This window comes from Lacerta agilis, chromosome 14 (assembly GCF_009819535.1).
Source record: "Lacerta agilis isolate rLacAgi1 chromosome 14, rLacAgi1.pri, whole genome shotgun sequence".
Taxonomy (NCBI): domain Eukaryota; kingdom Metazoa; phylum Chordata; class Lepidosauria; order Squamata; family Lacertidae; genus Lacerta; species Lacerta agilis.
In genome coordinates this window covers 51,521,822-51,534,216 of record NC_046325.1, presented here as the reverse complement: position 1 = coordinate 51,534,216, position 12,395 = coordinate 51,521,822, and positions in this window count along the sequence as shown.

Genomic DNA, 12,395 nt, shown 5'->3' with positions numbered 1-12,395 from the left:
ATAAACAACTGTACAAGGAGGAGAAGATAGAGGAATCAGAGATAGACCGATTTCTGGAAAAAAACAGATTGCAAAAAGTCCCAGAGGATAAACTAGTAATTCTCAACCACCCGATATCGACTCAAGAAATAGAGGTCGCAATTAACAACATGCAATTAGGGAAGGCCCCAGGACCAGATGGACTGACAGCAAAGTACTACAAGATTTTGAAAGATTGGCTATCACAGCCTTTGAAAGAAATTTGCAATAAAATACTAGAAGGAGATAGGGCACCAGAGACGTGGAAAGAAGCCTTTATCACACTAATTCCAAAACCAGAGACAGATAAAACGCTAATGAAAAACTATCGTCCAATTTCTCTTTTGAATGTGGATTATAAAATTTTTGCGAACGTCATGGCTACAAGATTAAAAAGAGTGCTGAAAGATTACATTCATAAAGACCAAGCAGGTTTTTTACCAGGAAGACAAATAAATAACAATACAAGAATTATTGTGGATATCTTAGAAAAACTGGAAAAAAACATAAATACAGATGCAGCACTAATGTTTATAGATGCGGAGAAAGCCTTTGACAATATTTCTTGGACATTTATGAAGAAGAATTTGGAAAAGATGGGAGTTGGACAAAGATTTTTAAATGGCATCAATGCCATTTATACTGAACAAAAAGCGAAAATAATAATAAATAGTGTGATATCGGAGGAAATCGAAGTTGAGAAAGGAACAAGACAAGGGTGCCCTATCTCCCCTTTATTATTCATTACGGTCCTGGAGGTCCTCCTAAATATGATAAGAATGGAGAAGCAGATAAAAGGAATTAGGGTGGGAGAGAAAGAATACAAATTACGCACCTTCGCAGATGATTTGATGCTATCCCTACAGGAACCTGAAAGCAGTGTCCCCAAAGCCCTGGAATTAATTGAATCGTTTGGACGTGTAGCTGGTTTCAAATTAAATAAACAGAAAACCAAAGTACTGAGCAAAAACATGAGTTTAGAGCAGATACAAAGACTACAAGACTGCACTGGTCTTAATTTTGTTAAGACTGTAAAATATCTAGGAGTCAATCTCACAGCAAAAAATCTGAACCTGTACAAGGACAATTATGAAAAATTGTGGTCAGATATAAAGAAAGACTTGGAGATATGGACGAGACTGAAATTGTCGTTAATGGGAAGAATAGCAGCGGTTAAAATGAATGTTCTACCAAGGATGCTGTTTCTATTCCAAGCCATACCAATTTTGGACAAATTGGATTGTTTTAAGATATGGCAAAGGGACCTATCGAAGTTTATATGGCAGGGAAAAAAGCCTAGAATTAAATTTAAGATACTGACAGACTCTAAAGAGAGAAGAGGCTTTGCCCTGCCAGATTTAAAGATTTATTTTGAAGCAGCGGCCTTTTGCTGGTTGAAGGATTGGTTTAAATTGGAGAACGTGGACGTGTTGGACTTGGAAGGATTTGATAATATGTTTGGTTGGCATGCATACCTTTGGTATGACAAGGCAAAAATCCACAAAACTTTTAAGAATCATATAGTTAGGAAAGCTTTGTATCAGGTTTGGACAAGATATAAAGACTTGTTAGAGAGAAAGACTCCTAGATGGATCTCACCAGTGGAGGCCAAGGCCTATAAGAGACCGAATATGTCTGCAAGTTGGTTAAGATATGTGGATATATTGCAGCGAGAAGGTGACTCATTTAAGCTGAAAAGCTATGATCAAGTAAAAAGTCAAGTCCCCGACTGGCTGCAATATCATCAGGTTCATGAAACATTTAAATTAGACAAGAAAATTGGTTTTCAAATGGAAAAATCAAAACTGGAAACAGAACTGATTGAATCGAACTCTAAAAACCTTTCCAAGATGTATAATTTGTTGCTAGAGTGGCATACGAAAGACGAACTGGTCAAATCGACAATGATAGATTGGGCGAAAGATGTGGGTCATAATATTATGATGGATGATTGGGAGAGATTGTGGCAGAAAGGTATCAAATTTACTGCTTGTAATAGTTTAAGAGAAAATATAATGAAAATGCTGTATAGATGGTATCTGACAAGATAGCTAAGATGAATTCTAAAATGTCTGATGTGTGTTGGAAATGTAAATCTACGAAAGGTACCTTTTTTCATATGTGGTGGTCATGTCCTGGGGTAAATGCTTTCTGGGATAAGATTTATAACGAGTTAAAGAAGGTAATGAAAATTACCTTTAGTAAGAAACCAGAGGCATTCCTTTTGAGCATGACCAATGAAGAGATTCCCAGTCAGGATAGAGTATTTTTCATGTATGCCACAACAGCTGCTAGAATTTTATTGGCAAGAACCTGGAAGGGTGAAGAGATCCCAACAGTGGAAGAATGGCAGATGAAGCTAATGGACTACATGGAACTCGCTGAACTGACCGCTAGAATCCGAGACCAGAGGGAGGAGAAGATGTCGCAGGATTGGAAGAAATTTAAGGACTATTTACTTAAATGTGTAAAATTGAATATTTGAATATTTGAGCAGAATTAACAAGAAGAATCGGCTTTAGCAGGTTAATGTTAGGAAAATTGTTTAGTAAAAATTTATGTGGTGAATGATTTTATGGTGTAAGGATATTTTAAGATATTGATTAAAAGTTAGGATTTATATTGGATTAAGTAAATCTAAAGAGTATCAAGAGATTTGGTAAATGTTATTGGAAAAAGATATAAAGCTACCTAAAGAGTATATATGATTTTAAAGGCAGTGGAGGGAACAGGGGAAGTCCCCTAACAGAGAAGTTAGAAACAAGAAAAGTACAAAGATAGGTGTTCGTTAAGGTTTGTATATGTTTTTCTTTGTTTGCTGTTATTGTTATTATTTTTATTTTGTTTATTGTTTACTATGTAGTGTGTTGTTATTGTGTTTATGTTTATGCAATGTTTTTTGTCTTTGTTCTATTGGAAAATAATAAAAAATCTTTAAAAAATAAATAAATACCATCTATACATCATTTTCATCAGGTTCTCTCTCAAAGTATTGGAAACTTCCGGTGGAGCTGCGGCCATCGTAAGGAGCGCGGAGAACCCCCTCTGGGGACCCCGAGCGTAATTAGGAGGAAAGGGGGTCGAGCAAAGGCTGTGCGGACCCAACTACTTCAAGGGGGGCTACCTTGAATCCAGTGCACCCGGCGGTGTCATTTGCTGTGCTCCCAAAGCCAGGTTTTTTTTTGGAAAAAAGGACTTTGGAGAAGGGAGCGGAGGGCAGACACAAGGCGGGGACATCGTACCCTCCTAACGACGCAAAGCCTCGAGCTCCAGATGAAAAGCAGCCCGCTTCCAAAACAAGTAAAACCGAGGAAATAAAGAACTTAGTGGGTGTCTGGAAATTAAAGATAACCCACAATTATAATTTGGCATTTTAAAGATCGGGACAAATGTATGAGGCGAAAAGAGGGAGTCCGTCTCTACATTAGTGAAAAAATGGCGCTCGGAAAAACTGCGCAAGACGAACTAAAGACAACGTTCCTGTGAAAGTGAGTAAATTTTTTATAAAACTCCTCGGAAAGATACCATTGAAGCCCGGGGGTTGAGAAGATTGAAATTGACAGTAACATATAAACTTTAAGTTAAAAAAGCTGCGGAGATCTCGTAAAGGGGGAGAGGAGAAAACGAAAGTGTCCTTCCCACTTAATCATCCGTCCGGTATTGTGCTTTTATACAAAGGCAAAAATTGAGGGGAAAAGGAGCGGATAGATCTTTACGGACTGAGAGAGAATATTTTGAGAGCCCCTTGAAATAGCGCATTGGGGAAAAATCCGGTTATAAACTTCTGGGTTGGAAAGAAAGTCCCCCTACATAATAGGACTAGACGGGCGAGCGGAGGAGCCAGCGGGGGAGGCATCGGCCTCGTGGATTACAAACATCGGCTGAAACCTAACAGAAAGACTGGCGGACCCTGAGGATTACAAAACTTAATTATTAACTTCTGGGTGGCCTGAAAGATCGAGAACGGGGACGGAAAGGGACGGAAAGAAGGAGGCTGACAGAAGTTAAGAAGTTAAGGAACTACGTGGACAGAGGATCGGTTTTTTTGGGGGGGGATTTTCCTTTACAGGTTTGGATCATCGCTTTCTTACTTATTTTATTTAAAAAAGAACTGTGACTTTAAAAACTCCTGGACGGTTAGGTGGAATCTGTGACTCTGACTTTGATTGATAAAAACCTCAGAATTAGAGCGTGGAGACTGTATTTTGGCTACATAATATCGAGAAAGGGAAGCCTGGTTGAAACAAAGAAAACGAAAGTAGCGGAGGGCTGGGAGAACAAAGAAACTGAAAGTAACGAGTAAAGGGTATTGAACCTGGCAGTGTGGGTGGGCTTTCCCTATTGTATACTGTATATTGCTGAGAAGCGCCATCTATTGGGGGAAAAATTGGTTGCATTAATAAGTAAAAAAAAGGAACTGTGTTAAAAAGAAAGCCCCCTAGTGGAAAAAAAACAGGTGCAGAAATAATAAATAATAGACAGAAAATAGCAGGATGAAAGGGCATAAAGGAAGTGCAACTCCAATTGAAAGAAGGTCTTCGAAACAGGAGGAAGGGAAAGATTGGGAGGGATTATTAACGGAGATTAAAAAGGAAATAAGGCAAATAAGAAAAAAGGTTGGAAGATTTAAAAGAGTCAATGGATCAGAAATTTGAAAAGGTGGTAGGAGAGTTAACAGAACAAGTGAAAGAGTTATCAACGAAGTCCAAAACAATAGAAAGAAACAATTTTGTATTAAGAGAATACAAAAAGAGGTAAAACAATCAAAGAAAGAGACAGAGAAGGTAAAAGAGGAAGTAGTGGATGTGAATAAGGTACAGGAGGAGATGTTGGATAAGTTAGCCTTGCTTGAACTCAGACAGAAACAATTGAACCTGAAATTTCGGGGAATTCCTTTAGAAGCAAATGAGAACATCAGGCAAAGAATGGTGACAGAACTAGCAAGATGGCTGGATGTAAAACAAGAAAATTTGGAATACTCTATTCTAAATGCTTTTAGAATAGGAGTGAAGTCGGTCAAGGCCAGAGCAAAGAAACTACCAGGAGATTGCCTGGTGATGTTTAACTCATTAGATATAAGAAATGAAATTTTGAGATTAAGTCATTCCCAGAAATTAATAATTGGCGGAAGGGAAATTTTCATCTATAAAGAAATCCCAACAAGATTTTTACAAAAAAGAGATCCATACCGTCTGCTAGCAGGAATTTTAAATAAAAAAGGAATAAGCTTTAGGTGGGAATTCCCGGAAGGAATGACCTTCTATTTCAAAAATAAAAGGTTCAAGATAAGAAACGAGCAGGAGCTGAAGAAATTCACGAGAAGATATCCGAAGGAGTTAGGATTGGAGGGAGAAAAGAAAGAAAAGAAGAACAGCAAGGAGGAACTAGGAATATTGGAAGAAAGAAGGAGCAGTGGGAGGAGAAGAAAAAGAGGAAGAGGAACAAGAAGAAGGAGAAGAAGAAGAGGAAAGCGACCAGGAGGCGGAAGAAGAAGAAGAAAGCGAGGAACAAGCCAAGGAAGACAGCTTAAATACTTAAGTAGTTTTAACGGAAAACTTTTTCTAAGGACATGAACTTAAGAATTGAGTCCTGGAATGTAAATGGTTTAAATAATAAATACAAGAGAAATAAAGTAGAACATGTCTTGATCAAGAAAAATTTGGACATTGTATGTTTGCAAGAAACACACATTTCAAAAAAACACAAAAGAGTATTGATAAACAAGAGGTTAGGCTTGGATTTTGTAACGGCAGATCAAAAGAAAAAACGTGGGGTAGTACTCTATGTAAAACAAAAGCTGGAACCTAAGTTGATTTTTAAGGATGAGGAGGGAAGAGTGGTTATGGTACAAATTATCTGGCAAGGCGAAAAAATCTTGTTGGTGGGAATATACGCACCAAACAATAAAAAATCAAAATTTTATAAAAAGTTAGGGGATAATTTGATGGAATATTCGGACCAAAAAATTATTCTTTTGGGAGATCTAAATGGTGTAGTGATCCCAACGCTGGACAGAACGACAAAGAGATTAGGTTCCACTGAAGGTAAACTACCAAAGTCCTTTTTCACATTAGTAGAAAATCTAAGCTTAAGAGATGCCTGGAGGGAGAAACATCCAAATATAAAACAATACACATATTATTCGGAGCCTAACCAAAGTTCAAGCAGAATTGACTACATCTGGGTATCGAATGTTGTAATGCTAAGAGTAAATAAGGTCGAAATCCAACCAAGAACTATATCAGACCATAATGCTATATACATGGAGATAAAGGGAGAAAGTGCCAGGAGAAGATGGAGAATGGATGAGAGTTTGTTTTATGACCAGAAGGTGGTGGATAGAGCAAAAAGAGCAGTAGCAGAATACTTTGAATTAAATGCCAATAAAGGAATGGATTCAAATGTGGTGTGGGATGCCAGCAAGGCGGTAATGAGGGGCTTTTTGATATCACAAAATATTATTAGAAAGAAGGAGAGAGAAAAGAAAAAGAAAGAAATTATGAAGGCGTTGGAGGATAAAGAAAAACAATTGGCAATGAAACCGAAAGATCAGGACTTAAAGCAAGGTATAAAAATGTTACAAATGCAATTTGACGCGCTAATAAATCAAGAATTAGAGTGGAAATTAAAATGGTTGAAACAAAAGAACTTTGAATATGCTAATAAGACCGGGAAATTATTAGCGTGGCAGTTAAAAAGAAGATTAAATCAGAATATTATAAACAAAATTAAATGGAAGGATAAATTGACTGAAAATCCAAAAGAAATTAAGCAAGCATTCCAAGAATTCTATGGAGAACTTTATAAGAGAGGACAGGAGGAAGAAGAGGAAATGGATTTATACTTAGAAGATAACAAACCAAAGAAAATATCAAGAGAAGACCAGGAGCAATTAAATGCAGAAATAACGGAGGAAGAGTTGAAGGAAGCAATTAAAAAATTAAAAATTGGAAAAGCTCCGGGCCCCGATGGTCTAACAGCAAAATATTATAAAGATCTAGCACCACATTTGATCCCTGCTATGCTGGAAGTAATGAATAAGATCTTAACGAATGGACGTATCCCAAATTCATGGAAGGAGGCATTTATTACGGTGATCCCAAAGCAAGATACTGATTTGACAAATGTTAAAAATTACCGGCCAATTTCATTGTTAAATCTAGATTATAAATTGTTTACAGATATTTTAGCCCAAAGATTAAAGAAAACATTGAATAAGTTGATACACAGTGACCAATCAGGTTTTTTACCAGGCCGTCATATGAAAAATAACATAAGAACAATAGTGGACTTGATCGAATATTTGGATCTAAGAATAGATAAAAAGGCGACCCTGATTTTCATCGACGCAGAAAAGGCGTTCGATAATGTTTCATGGAAATTTATGTTAAAGATATTAGGAAAGATGGAAATTGGGGAAAAGTTTATAAATGGAATTAGAGCCATCTATTCGGAACAATCAGCAAAATTAATCATCAACAGTGTATTAACGGAGGACGTCAAGATAACAAAAGGGACAAGACAAGGTTGCCCCATATCTCCACTCATATTTATTTTGGTTTTAGAGATCTTGGCAAATAAAATAAGAGGGGGAAAAGATATCAAAGGCATAAAAATTGGAAAAAGAGAATTTAAATTAAAGGCTTTCGCCGATGACCTGGTGATTACATTGGAGGAACCACAAAGGAGTATGGAAAGATTATTGAAGGTGATAGAAGAGTTTGGGAGACTGGCTGGCCTCAAGATAAACAAAGGGAAAACCAAAATGCTGACAAAGAATCTGAGCAAGGAGGAGATTGAAGAGCTACAAGAAGTATATGGCATTATGGCAACTAAGAAGATCAAGTACCTAGGAATTTGGCTCACTCCAAAAAACATAAATCTGTTTGGGGACAATTATCTCCCGATCTGGAGAGAAATCAAAAAAGATCTAGAAATATGGAATAGATTAAAATTGTCTTTTTGGGGAAGGATAGCAAGCATAAAAATGAATATTTTACCAAGAGTATTATTTCTTTTCCAAATGCTGCCCGTGGTGAAGGGGACAAGCCAAATCAGGGAGTGGCAAAAAATACTATCAAAATTTATCTGGCAGGGAAAACCGCCCAGGATAAAGCATAAATTACTGGTGGACAAAAAGGAGAGAGGCGGTTTTGGAATGCCGGATTTGAAAATATATTATGAGGCGTCATGCTTGATTTGGATTAGGGAATGGATGTTACTAAAAAATAAAGAAATTTTGGATTTGGAAGGATTTAATAACAGATACGGGTGGCACTCATATTTGTGGCAAAATAAGGTAAAAGTTCATAAAGAATTTTTAAGTCACGTGTTTAGGAAGCCACTATATGAGGTATGGGAGAGGTATAAAAGTTTATTAGAAAGAAAAATGCCCAGATGGCTATCCCCAACGGAAATTCTGACGTTAAAGAAAATCAACACAGAAGACAATTGGATAACGTATGAAGAATTGTTAGTAGATACCGAGCAAGGATGGAGAATAAGACCTTTCCAACAAGTGGCAGACAAATTTACAGGATGGATTCAATATTTCCAAGTATATAATCTATTTAATGAAGAGAAAAGAAAAGGAAATTTTGACAAAAATAAATCTAAATTTCAGGTGGAAATTCTGGAGGGAGGCGAGAAATTGTTATCCAAAATGTACAATTATTTGGTGTAGTGGTATACAAAAGATGAGGAAATAAAAGAAGTTATGACAAAATGGGCTATAGATGTGGGGCATAACATTCAGATGGAAACGTGGGAGAAATTATGGAATCACCATCTAAAATTCACTGCATGTACGATACTAAAAGAAAACATCATGAAAATGATGTATCGCTGGTATCTAACTCCAGTGAAGCTAGCAAAAATGTACAGGAAAAACAATAAGAGGTGTTGGAAGTGTGACAAGAAAGATGGAGAATTCTACCATATGTGGTGGACATGTGACAAAGTCAAAATATTTTGGGAGGTCATATATAATGAATTGAAAAAAATACTCCAATACACATTTCCAAAAAGACCTGAAGCTTTCTTGCTGGGGATGGTGGGAAATGAGATCAAAAAGAGAGACCAAAGATTTTTCTTATACGCCACCACAGCAGCAAGAATTTTGCTAGCCCAGAATTGGAAAACACCAAATTTACCAACGGTGGGAGAGTGGAGAAGGAAGCTCTTGGAATATTTAGAATTGGCGAGATTAACAAGTAGAATAAGAAATCAGAGAGATCAGCAGATAGATGTGGATTGGAGTAAATTCTTAGAGCATCTAAAAGATAGTAGAAATGTGTAATTCACTTACAGGTGTGACGAAACTCTTGCAAAGCAACAGAAGGAAAAAGGAAAAATTTAGAGGAAATACTTTGACGGATATAATCAGGTAAAATTAAGAAAAAGCGGACGAATGATGTATCTTGTAAAACTAATGTAGTGATGGAGGGAAGTCAAAAAACTCGGCGGAGTTTATGCTACTTTGTAAACCATATAGAATGACAATAGTGTACTTTTGTTATGTTTTTCTTTTGTTATGTTTTTCTTTTGTTCTGTTTTAAAGATGCAAAAACAATAAAGAAATTTTAAAAAAAAGGAAACTGTAAATTTAATACCGCTTTTCCACAACTTTCCCCAGTCATCCATCATTATATTATGACCAACATCCTTCGCCCAATCTATCATTGCCGATTTTACCAATTCATCTTTTGTATGCCACTCAAGCAGCAAATTATACATTCTGGAAAGATTTTTTGTATCTGGTATTAACAATTCTGTTTCCAATTTGGATTTTTCTAACTGAAAACCAATTTTCTTATCCATCTTATACAATTCATTTATCTGACAATATTGCAACCAATTTGTTACTTTATCTTTTAATAGCTCATAACTTTTCAACTTAAACACTCCTCCATCCTGAATTAATATATCTTCATATTTTGGCCAATTAGTTTGCATATTAACCAATTTATGAGCTTTTGCTTCCAATGGTGAAAGCCATCTGGGTGTTTTCCTTTCTAACAAGTCTTTATTCCTCAGCCAAACCTTAAACAATGCATTTCTTATAATATGTGTTTTAAAACCTCTATGTGCTTTAACCTTCTCGTACCAAAGATATGCATGCCAACCGAAAACATTGCCATGTCCTTCCAGATCTAACACATCAGAATCTTTTAGTATAAACCATTCTTTCAACCTTGCCAATTAAAGGGAAAGGCAAGAGGCACCAATAGCCAGCCAAGGGCTAGCTGACCCAGAGTTTGAGATAAGAGTGAAAAGCTTTAATTATTTCCCAATAACAAGGTTGTAGAACATTATGTGCATGAACTCATGAGGCTGAATTCCTGGGGAGGGGGGAGGGACTCTGAAAGAGGATAAAAGCTGTATGTATCTTTTCGTTAGTCGCAGTTCGCTGTGAGTTATCACGCGGGTGCCTTCTGCTGTCCTAGGCAGTCAGAATAAATTCTTTCTCTGGAACCTCGGCGTCTTTATTGGCTCCTTCCTCCCTCACCTCCCGGGTGCAACATGGAAACCTGGGTTAATAGAAAGGTCTAAAAAAGGCTACAGTCATCAGACCTCAGGCCATCCTGACTGGTGTTAATAGGAGTCCATCAGCATCTGGAGACACCAGGTTGGCTAATCCCCAATTAGTTCATCACAAGAAGTGGTCTCCTGGTGCCTCTTGCCCATTATGTCTTTTGCTTGCAGGTGGGCACACCCAAGGAGCTCAGTTCAAGCAAAAACTAGGCTCAGATAATGTGGGATCTGCCCAGTTTCAAGAAGCCATCAATACTCATGGCCTAGTAGTGGGGTTTCCCTATTGTTCTTGTTAACACCAAACCATGATAATATTTGACAGTCATCAGTATGGCATGGATAGCTAGATAGCTAGTTGTGTAATACAGTTACACATTTCTTGACCACAGGAGCTTGTGCTTGATCCTTGAAGTGGAAGAGCTCTCTCTCTCTCTCTCTCTGCACCCTGCAAAAACAACTGAAAATGGAAATAAGGCAACATTGTGGGGTTATTTGCACTAATTGGTGTTTCTCAACAGAGTCACAAAGAGCTTGGGTTCATTTAGAAAAGAGACAAATCCTCCCACATTCACACACACACACACACACACACACACACATCGCCTCATTTCTCATATATCTGTTTCCATAGGCCCAGTGGGCTTTGCAAGAAGTGGAGCTGTCTAAAACGCTGCTTGCAGAGCATTGGAGAGTTTGGGGTTGAATCATAGAATCATAGAGTTGGAAGATACCACAAGGGCCATCCAGTCCAACCCCCTGCCAAGCAGGAAACACCATCAAAGCATTCCTGACAGATGGCTGTCAAGCCTCCGCTTAAAGACCTCCAAAGAAGGAGACTCCACCACACTCCTTGGCAGCAAATTCCACTGTCAAACAGCTCTTACTGTCAGGAAGTTCTTCCTAATGTTTAGGTGGAATCTTCTTTCTTGTACCGGTAGTTTGAATCCATTGCTCCGTGTCCGCTTCTCTGGAGCAGCAGAAAACAACCTTTCTCCCTCCTCTATATGACATCCTTTTATATATTTGAACATGGCTATCATATCACCCCTTAACCTTCTCTTCTCCAGGCTCCCGAAGCCGTTCCTCATAAGGCATTGTTTCCAGGCCTTTGACCATTTTGGTTGCCCTCCTCTGGACACGTTCCAGCTTGTCAGTATCCTTCTTGAACTGTGGTGCCCAGAACTGGACACAGTATTCCAGGTGAGGTCTGACCAGAGTGGTACTATTACTTCCCTTGATCTAGATGCTATATACTCCTATTGATGCAGCCCAGAATTGCATTGGCTTTTTAAGCTGCTGCATCACACTGTTGACTCATGTCAACAAAGACTCCTAGATCCTTTTCACATGTACTGCTCTCAAGCCAGGTGTCACCCATCCTGTATTTGTGCCTTTCATATTTTTTTTTTGCCCAAGTGTAGTACTTTACATTTCTCCCTGTTAAAATTCATCTTGTTTGCTCTGGCCCAGTTCTCTAATCTGTTAAGGTCATTTTGAAGTGTGATCCTGTCCTCTGGGGTATTAGCCACCCCTCCTAATTTGGTGTCATCTGCAAACTTGATCAGGATGCCCTCAAGCCCATCATCCAAGTCATTGATGAAGATGTTGAATAAGACTGGGCCCAAGACAGAACCCTGTGGCACCCCACTAGTCACATCTCTCCAGGATGAAGAGGAGCCATTGATGAGCACCCTTTGGGTTCGGTCAGCCAGCCAGTTACAAATCCACTGACTGGTAGCATTGTCTAGCCCGCATTTTACCAGCTTCTTTACAAGAATATCATGGGGCACCTTCTCAAAGGCCTTGCTCACAAACCGTTGTTTGGTGTTTTTTGTTTTAAAGTA